Below are 18,364 nucleotides of genomic sequence, written 5' to 3' on the forward strand. Positions count from 1 at the left end.
TGACAGAGTTACAAGGGTTCAAACTACAAGGTTAAACAGGCTAGCAAGGGTAGATGTAGGGCTAAGGAAGAAAAGCACAAGGTACTTGTGCTGGAAAATATCCAAGTAAAAAGACATCTACAAGATGCAACATTTCAGTACATAACATTTAGGTAAGATGCAAGTACCAACATGACATCTACTAAATATGGAGGAGAGGAAAGCAATATCTATCAATATATAAACACAAGAAAAAATTTAAATGTGCAGGTAATGTCACGGACATTAAAAAATGAACATCTTTTATACTCCAATAGCACCTTTCATTTGTTCAAATTCTAAACATTTTATGTGCTTTATCAGTCTACTAGGATATTCTCAAGGGGTGGGTGAAAAGGTCAGGACCACACCTACTTTATGTAATGAGATATGGCTGAAAGATGATAGCAGAAAAGAAGCTGCTCTCCTTATTCCTAGTCTAAAACTCATTGAAAAGGAATTAAGTTCAAAATTTCCATTTCCTGGTTATTTTAGTCATTCACTTTAAAATACAAAATTGAGGGCGCCTGGGTGGCTCAGATGGTTACGCGTCTGCCTTCAGCTCAGGTCATGATCCCAGGGTCCTGGGATCGAGTTCCACATCATACTAGTAACAGCAGTGGCCTGGGAGGAAGGGGCCTGGCTTAAGTGTCTGACCTCACGTTTGGGTTTTCTTACCCTTTGTTAAAATAAAGTGGGTTACTTAGACCAGTGACCTATGACATTCTATGAGTCTATGACCATACAATAATATAATTATGATCTACTAAGAGAACTACTAAACTCTCCATTATTTCTAGGTTAACTACCTACTAAAACCTTCTGATGGAGACTACTTCCTAACTTTCTAGTTTTCTCACTCTGGAACATTTTTCTGAGATCTTCGTTGAATGCATACCCTGTGATAGTCTAATACTAAATATCGTAAAGGGATGGCCTACGATTTCTTTAAGCACCACTCCAATTATAGGACTTGTTATCAGTGGTTTCAAATGCAAAAAGCATCATGGACTCTTATTTAACTGGTTTTCTTATCACCTTAGAATTCTTTGTACTACCACTGGTACCAACCCAATCCTACTCCTATACTAAATTTCCAGAGCTGTTTACTTTCCTTAAGAAAATTATCTTGCCTTGACCCTGCCGAATACATACATATACATACTATATCTATCCACCAACTTTTCTAAACCTCAGATATTTTGAATTTTAATCCAGTTGCCTACTGAATCATCTATCCTACCCAAACTTGATGTCATTCACAAACTTAATGAGCATATTCTGTGTGCCACCATCTAAGACTCTGGTGGAAATATTAAAAAGCTCAGGACCCACCTCTCAGAATTCAGTGTAACAGAGTGCATGGCCCTCCTCCCCAGTGCTGAGGACCGGTGCTGAGCTGTGACAAACTGCTCTAAGAAGAGCTTAATAATCGTGGATCCATCTACCTTCCGGGCCATAGAACTTGCTACTTTCCACAAACATAAGCTACCTTAATCAGCACAAGAAAAACAGGATGAAAGGCTAAAATCTAGCAGAAGACAGACCCATAACAGATAACCTACACTAGGCACCTTAATATGGTGAGTCTGCAACAGCATCTTCTTCAAATACAGCAGTAGTTTCCGTTACAAGACTTGACTCAACTGGCTATATTTACTTATGCTTGAGACCCTCCATAAAACAGACTGACAGGCCCACAGCTTGTCAGATGCTCTCCCAGCCAGCAAAACTTTTTTCCAATACAGAGGCTTATTTCCATTCCTATCAGTTAAGCTGAAGCTTTATGAAGAACTAGTTGTTTTTTTGTTCCCATATCTGTCTATGCCTAATAACTATGCCTAGTTTACTTGTTGCTGTGATCACACAGTTGACTACCTAAACCCCTAAGTGCAAAAAGAAAGCATTATTTCTATGAAATCTATGTTGAATATTTTGAATAGCTAAAAGTCAGTCATGTTGAAAAAAGTTAAAAAAAGAATGCTGTCATATTAGGCATGGACAAGACAACTTTAAAGATTGAGGAACAAATCATAAAAACCTAAAGTGCCCTCAGGTTTTCGCAGATGTCTTTATAGTCTCACTCCACTTACTGAGACCAAATCTGGACATTGATTAACAAACACTTAGGCACTTATGTGCCAGTTACCAGCAAGATTAAACAAGGTAACCATTTTAAGCTAGCATGTGTTTTACAATTACTAACACATTGCTATTATTGGTATTTTGCACATGGGAAAACTGAGGCACAGAGAAATTATAAGTAACTTGCCTAAGTTCAGATTTTAGTAAGAGGCAGATGAGGGTTCCAGCCCAGAAAGCCTAGTCCCAAAGGCCATATTCCTAATGTTTAACCATCACAAATGATGTATTATTTGTGTGGCTTATACAGCCCATATGGATGCCTCTCAAATCAATGTTGACTAGTATGCAAAGATAAGGTCTTAAGCCTACTGCAAAAAATACAAATTATATACATTTGTGTTTTAAATTAACCTAAGGCATCTAAATTATTTTTTAGCATTCCATGCTTTAACACATATTCTTCACTTACCTATCAGTCTTACTAGAATAAGAGACATCTGATATACATGTTGGGAGGCAAGCCGGTCACAAACCACATTAATTACAGAGATTACTGACATACCATATTCTCTTTTCCCGGGAAAAGAAAGAAAAGTATTTACAGATTTAAATGTAACATTCTGAGAATCTACCCATGATTAATCAGCATCATAATATAAGCAATTTCAGAATGCACAGATGACAAAACTAGCCACTCTACCAAAATCTTTAAAAAACAAAAATGCAGAGAAAACGTAAACTATATATGAAATTCTTAACATTCAGAAAACAATTAAATCTGGGGGGTTTTGGCAAAGTAGTTGATATATGTTTACTTACTACAGAGAAAGTGTTCCTTCTTACTAGATTCCATTAATTTCTCTACTATCTTGCTCAGTTGACTGCTAAACTGCAATCAAATATCAAAAGCAACTTCTAAAACATAAAATCCATCTCCACACCTTACATGCTACTAATAAATTTCTCTCTGAAACTGAAAGTACAATATAACAAAGTCAAGGAGACTAAACACAGAAACCTAAGAAAGACAATACAAAATGCCTTTTCAACTGCACAATGAAGTTATTTTGTAAACGCATTCTATGCACCCTCCTCCATGTAGTAACTACTTCAAAAAATGATACTTACTAAAGCCATTAGGTAAAAGGTTATTGAAAAACAAGACAGCATATGGTCTCAAAGTTTCCTCCTATAAATTGCTAAATACAAAAAGTCATACCTTTACAATCTGGCAATCAATACCTTAACTAAGTGATCCCATTTAGCTACAAAAGTAAGGAGACATTCCATGTGTCCTATTTCAATGTTTTAAATTATTTAAGGTATTTTTCATGATTCCACACTTTAACTCACTTTTTCATTTAATCACTGTTGTATGAAAAAAGTACACAACCTTAAGGTATCCTTGCCAAAAATGTTTAATTTAAATCATGAGAAAGCAAGGACACGAATCTAAAATTTGGGATTAAGTGGCCTATACTCTTAAACCTCAGTGAACATTAAAAACAAAAAAAGCAGAGGAACTATTCCAGATTAAAAGAGATTAAGAGAGGGGCAGCTGGGTGGCTCAGTCAGTTAAACATCTGCCTCTGGCTCAGGTCATCACCCCAGGATCCCGGGACAGGGCCTCGAGTTGGGCTCCCTGCTCAGCGGGGAGCCTGCTTCTCCCTCTCTCTCTGCCACTCCCCCTGCTTGTGCTCTCTCACTCACCCCCCCCACCAAATAAATAAATAAAATCTTAAAGAGAGAGAGACTAAGAGAAATAACCAAATGCAAACTATAAATCATTTTTGGATCCTGGATTAGAAGAAAGGGGGCAAAAAAAGCTCTAGAAGACACTTTTGGAACAAGTGGGGAAATTTCAGTATGTATATAAAATAGTTGATGTTATGAATTATTGCTAATTTTTAAGTCTGATTATGATACTGTGGTTATGTATGACAATGTATGTCCTCATTCTTAAAGATTCACACTGAAATACTTAATACATAAACTATCATGATAATCTGTAAACACTTATGCAAAAGGTATATTCACAAAAAGAGGTAAAGCATGGGGAGCAAATGTTAACAATCAGTGAATCTAAGTGAGGCACATATAGACGTTTATTTTATATATATGTATACACACACACACACCCATTATATTTATTATCTCAACCTTTCTATATAGACTTGAAAGTTTTCAAAGTAAAAAGCTGAGGGAGGATGTCCACACAACGATTTGTACATGAACATTCATTACTCATAATAGCCAAAATCTAGAAACAATTCAAATGCCCATCAACTGGTGAATAAATAAAATGTGATACAATCCACAGATTAAGCAATAAAAAGGAACACACTATCGGTACAGGCTACAACAAGGATGACGAACCTTGAAAACATTAATCTCAGTGAAAGAAGCTAATCTTCTTTCTACATATTATGATTACATTTATGTGAAAAATATCAAGAAAGGACAAATCTATAGAATAGAAACAGAAAGCAGATCAGTGGTTGCCTGGAGGTGGGCACAGAAATTTACCACCAACAGTGCTGAGGAAACTTTTCAAGGTGCTATAAATGTTCTAAAACTGAATTTGGTAATGGTGGTACAACACTATAAATTTACTAAAAAATCATCAACCTGTATAGCTACAATGAGTGAAATTTTATGGTATATAAATTATACTTCAATAAAGTTGTTAACAAAAAAGTTGAGAAAGGAACAGTCTATGGAAAAAAACACCAATATAAAAGGATAATCTGGAAAGGAATAAATGTGGCTATCTGCTAGTGGAGACTGGAGGCAGGGAGTACGACAGGAGGCTAAACTATATAATTAAAGGTAGTTACATTTCTACAAAAAAAGATAAAAATAAAACATTCAATCAAATGTTACTCCAAAAGAACTCCAATCCTTTACTGTTATATTCCCAAATATTTTTATATTCCCAAACAAGCCCCCTAAAAATGATACATCAATTAATTTTATAATTAAAAGATTCTGCCTTCAACAACAAAGACAAAAAACCAAAAGACATTTCTCCAAAGAAGACATACAGATGGCCAACAAGCCCAATGAAAAGATGCCTAATGTCAGTAGTTATCAGCAAAATGCAAATCAAAACTATAATGAGATATACTTCACACCTAATTGGGTAACTATAATAAAAAATAGTGCTGGCCAGGATGTGGAAAAATGAGAACCTTATACATTGCTGGTGGGATGTAAGATGGCACATCCACCATGGAAAACAGTTCAGTGGTTCCCTCAATAAGTTAAATATAGAATTACTATATGAATCAAAGAACTGAAAACAAGCGTTCAAACAAAAATTTGTAAATGCATGTTGGTGGCAGCACTAGTCACAATAGCCAAAGGGTGGAAAGAACTCAAATGTTCATCAACTGATGAATACATAAACAAACTTTGGTGTATATCCATACAATGGATACTATCCAGCCATAAAAAGGAATGAAGTACTGGTACATGCTAGACCACACAGGGACCTTAAAAACATACAAAGTGAAAGAAACCATACACAGGGGGTCCCAAGTTGTATGATTCCTTTCACACAAAGTATACAAAATAGGCATATCCGCAAAGACAGAAAGATTAGTGATTGGCATGGTCTGGGGAGGGGTAGAGGGAATAGGGACTGACTGTTTAATGGGTACAGGTTTCTTTTTAGGGTGATGAAAATGTTCTGAAACTAGATAGTGGTGATGACTGCACAACAATGTAAACGTACTAAATGCCATTGAACTGTACACTTCAAAATAGTTAAAAAATGGTAGGTTTTATATGTATTTTACCATAATTTACAAAAACTGCCTGTGGGTATACATACAGGATATTTAACTTGAATTTATAATAATTTTCCTACCTCTTTTGGCTTTTATGTATACTACAGTTCGTATAATAGATATGCCTTAAAATCTAACATTTATTGAGCACCTACTACATACAAGATATATGCTAGGCATTTTTTGTGTATTTTAATCCTTAAAAACCTGTATGGTAGGTAGGTATTGTTATCCCCAATTTATTTTTTTTCAACAACTTTATTTGACAGAGAGAGCACGCACAAGGCAGGGGAGCAGCATAGGGAGAGGGAGAAGCAGGCTCCCCACTGAGCGGGAGACCGACATAGGGCTCTATCTTAGGGTTCTGTGATCATGACCTGAGCCAAAGGCAGGCGCTCAACTGACTGAGCCACCCAGGCACCCCTAACCCCAATTTATGTATAGGAAACCAAGGCTCAGAGAAATGAGGCAACAACAAATAAGAGGTACAACTGGGATTCAAACACAAACATTTTTAAGATTAACTCAAATATAAGAGGAAGGGAATAAACCAAATAATTTCTAAGGCACCTTCCAATAATACAACTTTTGTGAATATGCCACAGGGGGGGGTAAAAAAAAAAGAATATGGTATCTTTCCTCAAACTCTGACAGTAGACTTCTGGTGAAATATGGACAGAAAGTCAACACTAGTCTTAAAAAGACCTTCAGTATGACATATGCTAGCCATTTCTTTCCTTCCAAGACATTACTGTGCTGGTTATCATTTCCAGAGAACCCAAAAAGTCCAAAATAATTGTCACCACTCATTTCAAAGTAAATCATAAAGTGGGGCAGGGGGAGTGGCTGTACATAAACACCCAAGGAAAGGAAATTAAAAAACAAACAACAACAACAAAAAAACATAGATTCCCAGTCTCCACCCTAGACTTAGTGAATCAAAATCTTGGCTAGTGCCCAAGAATTCTTATGTTTTCTTAAAAGTGCAGGTGAACAAAAAAATTTAGGAATTGCCATAGTCAAGTGGGAAAAGAAATTTTTTTTTTAGTCAAACAGAACAGATAAGCCTGGTCCAATTAGCATTGATTTTAGAGTATAGGGTTATCAGACTTATTACAATCTAGTAATGATGTCAGATCTTTTTACTATATATTTTCATTTCAAAGGACATGATTCTACCCAAAATACACTTGAATCTTCGCATTAATTCATGATATTCAACATATCAAATTGTACCTAATAATGCCTTTAGAAATCTTTTATAAATTCTAGCTGTGTATGTATATAATGTATTATTATGTATGTATGTATGTACACACACACACACATTTTATTAGTAACCTTACACAACATTTAGCAAGGCGCCTGACAATCTAGCCTCAAAACGTTTTCAAATACACAAGCACAAATAAATTCTATTAAAACTTACTGACACCCACATTATGTGCCAGGAACTGTGCTAGGTGCTATGAACAAGCCAGGAATAAGACATACTCTCCTAACACTTATTATTAACAGGGATATCAGTCATTAAGCAGGCTGCTATGGAAGTATCCACCCCTTTTCATCATTTCCCTCATTTTATTTTTGGATGTGAACATTCTGCTTCATCCTTCCCTGGGGCATTATAGGATTCTCACTTTGTCATATCAATCCCTTTAAATTCCAATTTTCATTTTACATGGGGAAAATGTACATCCAAGCAGCCTCCGTTACTATTTCAAAGCAATTGGAAAAATCCCAGAATCCCCATTTCCATTGGGCTGAGACTTTCCAATATGCCTAATAATGATACTTTATGACCTAGAAGTTCCAATGAATTGGTAGTAAGAAAACACTGATCTGCTTCAGTGGCACTGTAATTGGAATGGTGATTAAATGCATCATGTTAAATTTACCCTGGGCCTTTTCCAGTGTGGCAAACATAAAATGAGCTATCAGCATCAGCAGAGCCTAAACCACTCTTCCCTTCTAAAATGATACTTTTCCTGCATGTCAAAGGTGCTATGTTTGAGCTTCTCCATTAATAATTAGGTGGCATAACACGACAAACTGTATACACCCATATAGGCTTCCACAGGATGTACACTGCCCAACATGGTTTATTGTATTTAGCAACTTGGGAAAACCTTATGTATGTCAGAGCAGTGCATTTGCACCACTATAGTTAATGGTCTGTCAGCATTTCCATTATAAAGCAATTTTCAAAGGTTTATTGCTCTGCTGAAGAATTTGCTCTGAGCTGAAATTTGGCATTCCAGAAAAGCAAAAACTGTAGCCCGTAGTTGTTTATTCCCTTCCAAGTAGGCCAAGTAGTTTTTTTTTTTTTTTTTAAGTTAATCTATCCCTTTATTTCAGAATTTCCTCATATAGCCCTTTGGGAATATCCACAGAACAAAAACCTCACACCTCACAAAGGGACTATTGTTTGGTAATAGCAGTTAGCAACTTGAAGGTACAGAGCACACAGATTCCAACTTATTTATGGAAAACAATTTTTAAAAAGCAAGCATATTTTTGATGAACAATTTGCAAGTTTAAAAACTTTTTCATCAATTCTACCTACTTATATTAATTTATTCACGATATTAGAGTATACTACCATTGATATTAAAATCAAAGGATAACTTTAAAATTCTCATCTATTGTTAAACCTTCTTTTATCTTTCCAAAAACCATAGCTACTAGTGACCTAATGTGAATTTTACATACTCTAAATTCCCTCTTGCCCTACTAGTTAAAGGGAGTAAGTGCTGTTAAGTAAAAGCCAGGTAGCAGTAAAGGTTTATACAGTAGACAGAGAAACTTTGAAGGTAATTTAGAAAATTCAGAAAATGATGATCAGCCCCTGAATGACAAAGTGCACAGAAAACAACTGTGGTAACCTAGAATATTGGTACATTAGTGATATACAATTTTATTCAATCTCTGGAAACTGTATTATTAGTCTAAAAGCTAGCCAGAATATTTCGTGTTCCAAACAAAGAAGATATCAACTATTTCAGTATTTTGGTTTCTTGTTATTGAATCTAACTTGAAAGCTTCAATATTTACACTTTAAATTACAAGGGCTTTTAATGATACAGCTAATTATAATTCTGACACAACTCTACCCAATGAATAAAGGAGTTATAAGAATGGCTTTCTAAGCTTAAAAATTCTTGTTACATACAAATAAAGAACCTCTGGGGCGCCTGGGTGGCTCAGTCGTTAAGCGTCTGCCTTCGGCTCAGGTCATGATCCCAGGGTCCTGGGATCGAGCCCCGCATCGGGCTCCCTGCTCTGCGGGAAGCCTGCTTCTCCCTCTCCCTCCCCCCCTGCTTGTGTCCCCTCTCTCGCTTTGTATCTCTCTGTCAAATAAATAAAATCTTTTAAAAAAAAAAAAAAAAAAAAAAAAAAAAGAACCTCTAAAACTTTGGAGATCAGTGATCAAAACAACCTTTTAAAAATGAATACTTTTTAGAGAAGTGTAAAGATTCACCCTAAATTACAGCTTAATATATTTTGCCAATTTTCCAACTTTATATTACTCTGAAGACAACTATAATCTCAAATTATTAATATTTAAAACCATCTATGAAATCATTTTCACACAAAATAACAACACAGAATGTTGGTAAAATGGTAAGTAAACGAGATCCAATTCATGATTACAGCTAATGGAAATATGGACATGATTGCACCAGACCCGTACAAGAAGGGCCTAAAACACATCAAAAGATACAGACAAAATTTTGTTTTATGATTTATATTGAGGTTATATTCTTATAACATTTTATATTCAGAATCCAAATTAATCCTACCTCTACCTTTGCCAGGCATTAATCATATTTGCCAAATTTACAAGTATAAAAGCTAAAGCCAAAAAAAGTTATCACCGAGGACAAAACAAAAGAATACTGAAGATTAACCCCCAATAGCGCCAGTGTTACAAGTTAACTGGATTGACATATAGAATCGGACATCTAGGTAAAAAATTAAGTTACTTCTATCTTTTGCAATGTTGTTAGTGGCCCCAGTTAGAAGGTCCCTCCAGTAGTTAACCCAAGGACCTGTGAATCCTTTTGGGTTTTTTAAGAGAAACCTCAGGAAAGCCTGAAGCGGTGGTTCAGATGTGGTAATGGAGGCAGCAACCCAGCATATGGTGTTGGCCATCACACCTCACCCAGCCTCACTGCTTTTACTCAAGGGACTAAAGCTTCTCTAAAAGGCTTAACTGAACACTGGCAGTTAGTCATTGATGGTTTTATTTCCATGTGAAAAAGAAGCACAGCCTTATTAAGCAGGATTTTTTAAAGGAGCTTTATCACCTATATTTTCTTCTAGGAGTTTTATGGTTTCAGGTCTTACATTCAAGTCTTTAAATCCATTCTGAGTAAATTTTTATATAGTGTAAGACAGTGGTTTAGTTCATTCTTTTACATGTGGCTGTCCAGTTTTCCCAATACCATTTATTGAAAAGACTGTCCTTTCCCCATTGCTGATTCTTGCCTTCTTTGTTGTAAATTTAAAATGGCCATAAGCTCCATAACATCAGTACCAGCATTTTTTTTTTAAATCTGATTCCAAAGGCAAGGGAAACAAAAGCAAAAATAAACAAATGGGACTACATTAAACTAAAGCTTCACACAGTGAAACAAATCATCAACAAAAAGGCAACCTACCGACTGGGGAAAAATATTTCCAAATCTTATCTTTGATAAGGGGATAATATCCAAAATATATAAAGAACTCATACAATAACAAAAAATCCAATTTTAAAAAATGGGCAGAGTCTGAATAAACATTTTTCCAAAGAAAACATACAGATGACCAACAGGCAGATGAAAAGATACTCAATATCACTAATCATCAGGGAAATACAAATCAAAATCACGAGGTATCAGCTCACACCTGTCAGAACGGATATCATCAAAAAGACAAAAGATAAGTGTTGGTGAGGATGCGGAGGAAAGGGCACCCTCGTACACTGATCGTAGGACTGTAAATTGGCAGAGCCACTATGGAAAACACTGTATGGAGGGTCCTCAAAAAAAAATCCGAAATGGAGCTACCATACAATCCAGCAATTCCACTACTGGGTATCCATCCAAACAAAAGGAAAACACTAATCTAGAAAGATAAATGCACCCCTATGTTCAATGCAGCATAACTGACAACAGCCAAGACATGGAAACAACCTAAACGTCCACTGATGGATGAATGGAGAAAGAAGATGTGGTATATATGCACAATGGAATACCGTTCAGACAAAGGAAAGGAGGGAGGGAGGAGAAAAAAAGAAATCTTATCATTTGTGACAACATGAATGGACCTTTAGGGTATTATGCTAAATGAAATGTCAGACAGAGAAAGACAAATACCGCATGATTTCACTTATTTGTGGAATCTAAAAAACAAAACAATCAAAACAAAACCCAGACTTATAGATACAGAGAACAAATTATAGTTGCCACAGAAGAGATGAGTAATGAAATGGGGGAAGAAAATTAAGAAGCACAAACTTCCAGGTATAAAATAAGTCATGAGAATGTAATGTACATAGGGAATATAGAAAATAATATTACATTAACTCTTTTTTTTTTTTTTTAAAGATTTTATTTATTTATTTGAGACAGAGAGAATGAGAGAGAGAGAGAGAGCACATGAGAGGGGTGAGGGTCATAGGGAGAAGCAGGCTCCCTGCCGAGCAGGGAGCCCGATGCGGGACTCGATCCAGGGACTCCAGGATCATGACCTGAGCCGAAGGCAGTCGCTTAACCAACTGAGCCACCCAGGCGCCCTACATTAACTCTTTAAGGTGACAGATGGTAACTAGACTCTTGTGGTGACCATTTCACAATGTATACAAATGTCAAATCACTATGTTGTACATCTGTAATTAATACTGTATGTCAATTATACCTCAAAAAATAAAAAAAATAACAGCAAAGAGTTTTACCAGATTTGATAATAACTTTCATCTCCTACCCATTTGCCACTTAAAACTCCCTTGCTTTCTCAGGGAGTCTTTTTCCTTAATATACTATTAGTAGGAATTACAATTAAAGAACCACACATCATTTTTGAATAAGAAAGCCCTGACCACGGGGCGCTGGGTGGCTCAGTCGTTAAGCGTCTGCCTTCGGCTCAGGTCCTGATCCCAGGGTCCTGGGATCGAGCCCCACATCAAGCACCACATCGGGCTCCCTGCTCAGCGAGGAGTTGGCTTCTCCCTCTCCCACTCCCCCTGCTTGTGTTCCCTCTCTCGCTGTGTCTCTCTGTGTCAAAAAATAAATTAAAAAATCTTTAAAAAAAAAAAAAAAGAAAGAAAGAAAGAAAGCCCTGACCACAGAAAAAGGACCAGAATGGACTGTGGAAAGTAGGGCAGCTCCCTACTCCCTCATCTCTAACAACATAGCAGCCTCTTTTAATAAAATTTATTCTTACAAATGTATCACGATAGAAAATTCAAAAGGCACTAAATAAAGAGTATTAGTGAAAGTATGTCTCATTCCCACCCCTGCCTGCCAGATGCCCAGATCCCCCTATTAGAAGCAGCCACTATTACGAGGTTCTTGTAGATTCTTCCCTAAGGTACATCCTATTTTTTTTTTTTAAGATTTTATTTATTTGACAGAGAGAGACACAGTGAGAGAGGGAACACAAGCAGGGGGAGTGGGAGAGGGAGAAGCAGGCTTCCCGCCGAGCAGAGAGCCCGATGTGGGGCTCGATCCCAGGACCCTGGGACCATAACCTGAGCCGAAGGCAGACACTTAATGACTGAGCCACCCAGGCGCCCGGGTACATCCTATTTTAAAATACATCTCCTATTCTCCAAACCTCAGCACTCCCTAGCCTGCCTGCACGCTTTATTTTTCTAACATTATCTATTATTTACTATTATATACTTAATTTATTCTTGCCCCACTCCTACCCCACAACAAGAATAAAAGCTATATTCCCAGAGCATTGAACAATGAATGAGTAGAACATAATGGAATGGTGACAAGTATTTGTTGAATGAGTTAATAACCTCATCATTACAAATACTAGTAGAAGCTATCTATTCTTTACAAAATACTGATGCTTTTCCAAAAAAGAAAAAAACTACAGAAACAATGCACTCTGCTTAGGGAGCTAAGTCAGCTTAAGAGTATCTAAAATTGCAAACACTCAATATTATCCATTATTTAAGATTATAAATTTTACACTGGCTTTCTACATAAAAGGAAGTCTACTTAAACACCACTTTTACAATTACTTTCCCTTGAGATTTTCTTGAAAATGAGATGTCTTCTGCAAGTCTGTCTAAGGGAGTAAAATTTTAAATCGTAATGTGCAATCTCAGGAACACTGAAAAGGTAGTTTGCTACGTAATTTTTTCAGAATAAAGTATAAATACATTATAAATTAAAACATTAAGAGTAAGTATGGGAAGAGGGGCACCTGGGTGGCTCAGTTGGTTGGGCAACCGACTCTTGGTTTCGGCTCAGGTCATGATCTCAGGGTTGTGAAATTGAGCCCCACTAGCTCTTGAGATTCTTTCCCTCTTCCGTTCCCTCCCTCTCTACTCCCCCCTCCCCACCCCAACCCACCCCCCCCATGCATTCACACCCACAGGCTCTCTCATGCGAGCGCACACTCTCTCTCTAAAATAAAATCTTTTAAAAAAGAAGAATAAATACGGGTAGAAATCTTAACACATATGCAGAAAGACATGTATTATAGTCTTTCTACAACATTGTTTCAAATAGTTAAATAACTAAATAATAGTTAAAACAAGATTGGCAAAAACATGAATATCCATCTTAAAGACTTCTAAGTATGTTGTATCTATCGAGTACAATATTAAGCTATCCAAAAGAATGATATAATTCTACACATGCTAATATGGAACAATCTAGAAGATACAGATCACAAGAAGCTGAACAGTGTGTGTAGTACATAACCAAATGCTGTATTATTTAAATATCTGGTTTATGGAATGAATAAATCACAGGGATGAAAGGTACAGCATAGGGAATATACTCTATGGTACTATAATAGCATTGTATGGTGACAGTTGGTAGCTACACTTGTGGTGTTTAGAGCATAAAGTATAGAGTTGTCAAATCACTATGTTGTACACCCAAAACTAATTTAACACTGTGTGTCAACTATAATTCAATTAAAAAAATTAAAATTTGGGGTGCCTGGCTGGCTCAGTCAGGAAAGCATGAGACTCTTGATCTCAGGGTTATAAGTTTGAGCCCAACCTGGGTGTGGAGAATGAATGAATGAATGAATGAATGAATGAATGTTTAAAATAAAAAATTAATTAATGTGTAACTGTTAAGCACAGTGTAATATGGAAGGATAACCCCCAAACAAAAAACCCATTAAGAGACTGCTGCAGGGTAGTGGAACCATGAACTGGGGTAAAAAGATTTATTTTTCACTGTAAATCATTTGAAACTGCTTGAATTTTTACCATATGAATATTATTTTTTCAAAGTAGAGGGGGAAATTACAGAATAACATTGAAAAGAAATTTTACTTGAAATATGCAAAGATAATGGGCATTTCTGATTTCTATTAGGCATGAGGGCTAAAGTTAGATCAATCTCATTAATCTCTTATTTCAACTATTAACTTACATATACAATTTAAATTCAAATATACATCTAAATTGGACAGGTGAATAAATACTTTTGGATCATGAAAGGATTCATGCCACCTCAGAAAAATCACCACACAAAAATAGCAACACAATGACATATTACTCTAACCTTCATCAAAACAACAACAATAACAAGCTAACATCACCTTAATGGTGAAGTATTGTACATATTTCCCCCACGTCAGGAAAAAGGCAAGGATGTATACTATTCACATCTACTCAGCATTATAGTGGAAATCCCAGCTGATGAAATTAAGCAAGAGAAGCAAAATAGGGACGCCTGGGTGGCTCAGTCGATTAAGCATCTGCCTTCAGCTCAGGTCATGATCCCAGGGTCCTGGGATAGAGTCCCACATCAGGCTCCTTGCTCAGCAGGGAGCCTGCTTCTCCCTCTGCCTGCCACTCTCCTGCTTGTTCTCTCTCTCTTTCTCTGACAAATAAATAAAATCTTAAAAAAAAAAAAAAAAGGGAAAAATAAAAATCCTAAAGGTTAGAAATAAAAAATAAATCTCATTAATTATACATGACATTACTGGATACATTAAAAACATGCAAAGGAATCTATAAATATTAATATTAGCAAGTGAATTTGGCAATGTCTCTGACTATAAGATCAACCGCCAAAATTTTATTTCTATATCTGAAGCAACAATCAGGCAAATAATAAAATTTAAATCAGGAGGAGTGTCTGGGTGGCTCAGCAGGTTAAGCATCTGCCTTTGGCTCAGGTCATGATCCTAAGGGTCCTGCATCAGGCTCCCTGTTCAGCGGGGAGTCTGCTTCTCCCTCTGCCCCACCCCCAACTCGTGCTCATGCGTGCACTCTCTCTCTCACAAAAAAAAATAAAATCTTGAAAATATTTTATATCAGGAGTATCTACTATAGCACCAAAAAATAAAAAAAAAAGAAACATCAAAAAAATAAATCTAAAACATGTACAGGGCTGCTATGCTAAAGATTATAAAACACTAGTGAGAGAAATTAAAGATTTACATAAATGAAGGTATACACTATGCTTATGTTTGGAAGGCTCAATATGATCAAGTGACAGCTCTCCCCAAACTGATCTATGGAGTCAAAAGAATTTCAATCAAAACACCAGCAGATTTTTTAAATCTAAAATATATATTCTAAAATTTATATGGAATTGCAAAGAATGCAGAATAGCTAAGACAGTCTTAAAGAACAACGAAGCCAGAGGACCTATACTACCAAATATTGAGACTTATCCAAGAGTTACAGCAATAAAGACAGTGTGTCATTGGTGAAGAGATAGAGCAGAAGAATCCAGAAACAGACCTACACATACTTGGTCACCTGATTTAAGACAAAAAGATACCAGAACAAATCACTGGGGGGAAATGACCTTTGCAAGAAATAGTGTTAGGTCAACTTGATACCCATATGGAAAAAATGAGCTTTGACCTTTACCTCACATCATATCCAAATGTGCACAGTAGAATCAAATGTGAAATGTAAAACAATAAAGCAAGAAAAACAAAACATGGAGTATCTTTCTTTTTATAAGCATTTTTTTTTTTAAGTTTATTTTTTTTAGTAATCTCAACATTCAATGTGAGACTCAAACTCAAGACCTGGAGATCAAGAGTCACATGCTCTTCCAACTGAGCCAACCAGCCACCTCAAAACAGAGTGTCTTTATAACTTTGGAGTAGGCAAAAATTTCTTAAACACAAAAGCATGGATCACATAAAACAGTGATAAGGCTGTAATTCATTAAAATTAAGAACTTCTGTCCATCGAAACACTAAGAGAATGAAAAGTAAATCACAATTGAAAGAAGATAGCTGCAGTTCATCTATGTAAGTGGTGTGTGTGTCCGTATGTATGCATGTGATATATACTATCCTATATACAAAGAATTCCTATAAATCAATAAGACACTTGCATCCAAGTTTAAAATGGACAAAACACCTGAATAGGCACTTTAAAAATGTGGATACCTATGTGGTCAATAAGCAAATGTAAAACTGCTCAACATCATTAGACATCAGAGAATGCAAATTAAAATCACAATATAATACCAACAGAATGGCTAAAATCAAAAAGACGGAAAATATCCAAATGTTGACAAATGTGTAGAACACCGGAATTCTAATACTGTTGCTGGTAAACTGGTATAGTCACCATCAAAAGAGCTAAGCATACATAACCTATAACTCAGCAATTCCCTTCTGTGTATACACCCAAGAGAATTGAGACTGGATTTCTAACAAGGGACATGTGAAGCAATATTCATAACAGTACAATTCATAACAAAGACTGAAAGTAACTCAAACGTCCACCCACAGGAGAACAAACATATAGACTTCTATATTCACAGAATGGAATAAGAACTGCTACCATCAGCAACCACAAAGATGCACCTTTCAGACATAATTCTGAGGAAAAGAAACTATAGACACAAAAAAGAACCTACTCTACTTATATGATGTATGAAACAGGTAAAACTCAATTTGTGGTGACAGAAATTAAAATAGTGGTTACCTACAGAGGCAGCTTTGCCTAGGAGAGGGCAGGCAAGGAGGAGCCTACAGGGGCCCTAGAAATGTTTTGTGGATCTAGATGGTGATTTCAATGATATACAGACAGAGATACAGATACAAATATAGAGCTGTGAAAATTCACTGAGTTGTAAATTTAACATCATACACCTTATTACAGGTAAGTCATACCTATATTTTAAAAGAGGATATATTACAAACAGTATTATGGCAATAAATTTGAAATGTAGATAAACTGTAGGGGAAAAAAACTTACCAAAACTAGGAACAACTAGAAAATCTAACCAAATCCTGTAACTAATAAAGAAAATAAATCCATAATTTAAATTATTCCAATAAAGAAAGCTTCAGGCGCCTGGGTGGCTCAGATGGCTAAGCGTCTGCCTTCGGCTCAGGTCATGATCCCAGGGTCCTGGGATAGAGTCCTGCATCGGGCTCCCTGCTCCTTGGGAGCCTGCTTCTCCCTCTCTCTCTCTCTCTCTCTCTCTCTAATGAATAAATAAATAAAATCTTTAAAAAGAAAAAAGAAAAGAAAAGAAAGCTTCAAGCTCAGATGGCTTTACTGGCAATCTATGGAGAATTAAGAATAAGTCAATAACAAACACTTAGCAGAGAATGGAAAGAGAAAAACACTTGTCTGTTCCTTTGATGACGCTAGCATAACCTTAATGCCAAAACCCAACAAATGCATTACAGGCAAGCAATAAATAAATAATAAATAAATAAATAAATAAAACAAAAATAGAAATAAAAATTATAGACCAGCCTCATTAATGAAGGTAGAGGCAATAAATATAAGCAAAATTTAGCAAACCAAAATAAGCAATAAAAGGACACTACAGCACAATAAAGTGGGTTTATTCTGGGAATCTCAGGCTGGTTTAATACCCAAACATCAATATAATATGCCACATTAAGAAAATAAAGGAGAGGGGCGCCTGGGTGGCTCAGTCATTAAGCGTCTGCCTTCGGCTCAGGTCATGATCCCAGGGTCCTGGGATCAAGCCCCGCATCGGGCTCCCTGCTCAGAGTGGAGCCTGCTTCTCCCTCTCCCACTCTCCCTGCTTGTGTTCCCTCTCTCGCTGTGTCTCTCTCTGTCAAAAAATAAATAAAATCTTTAAAAAAAAAAAAAAAAAAGGAAAAGAGAAAAACAGAAGAGCATCCCAACAAAAGGAGAAAAATTAGGTATTTACATGTACCCATGATTTTTCAAAATTCATTTAAGAATAGAAGTGAACTTCCTTAATCAGAAAAAGGGTTCCCCAACAGGGAACATCAAACAATGGTGAAAAACTGAAAGCTTT

At 36.2% G+C, this 18,364-nt stretch overlaps 1 protein-coding gene across 2 annotated transcripts in view; it reads right to left on the reverse strand.

Moving 5' to 3' along the window:
- Positions 1-18,364, reverse strand: part of ZFAND3 (zinc finger AN1-type containing 3) — a 333,302-nt gene that overhangs the window by 230,289 nt on the left and 84,649 nt on the right. The window lies entirely within an intron of this gene.

Source organism: Halichoerus grypus, chromosome 9 (genome assembly GCF_964656455.1).
Source record: "Halichoerus grypus chromosome 9, mHalGry1.hap1.1, whole genome shotgun sequence".
Taxonomy (NCBI): domain Eukaryota; kingdom Metazoa; phylum Chordata; class Mammalia; order Carnivora; family Phocidae; genus Halichoerus; species Halichoerus grypus.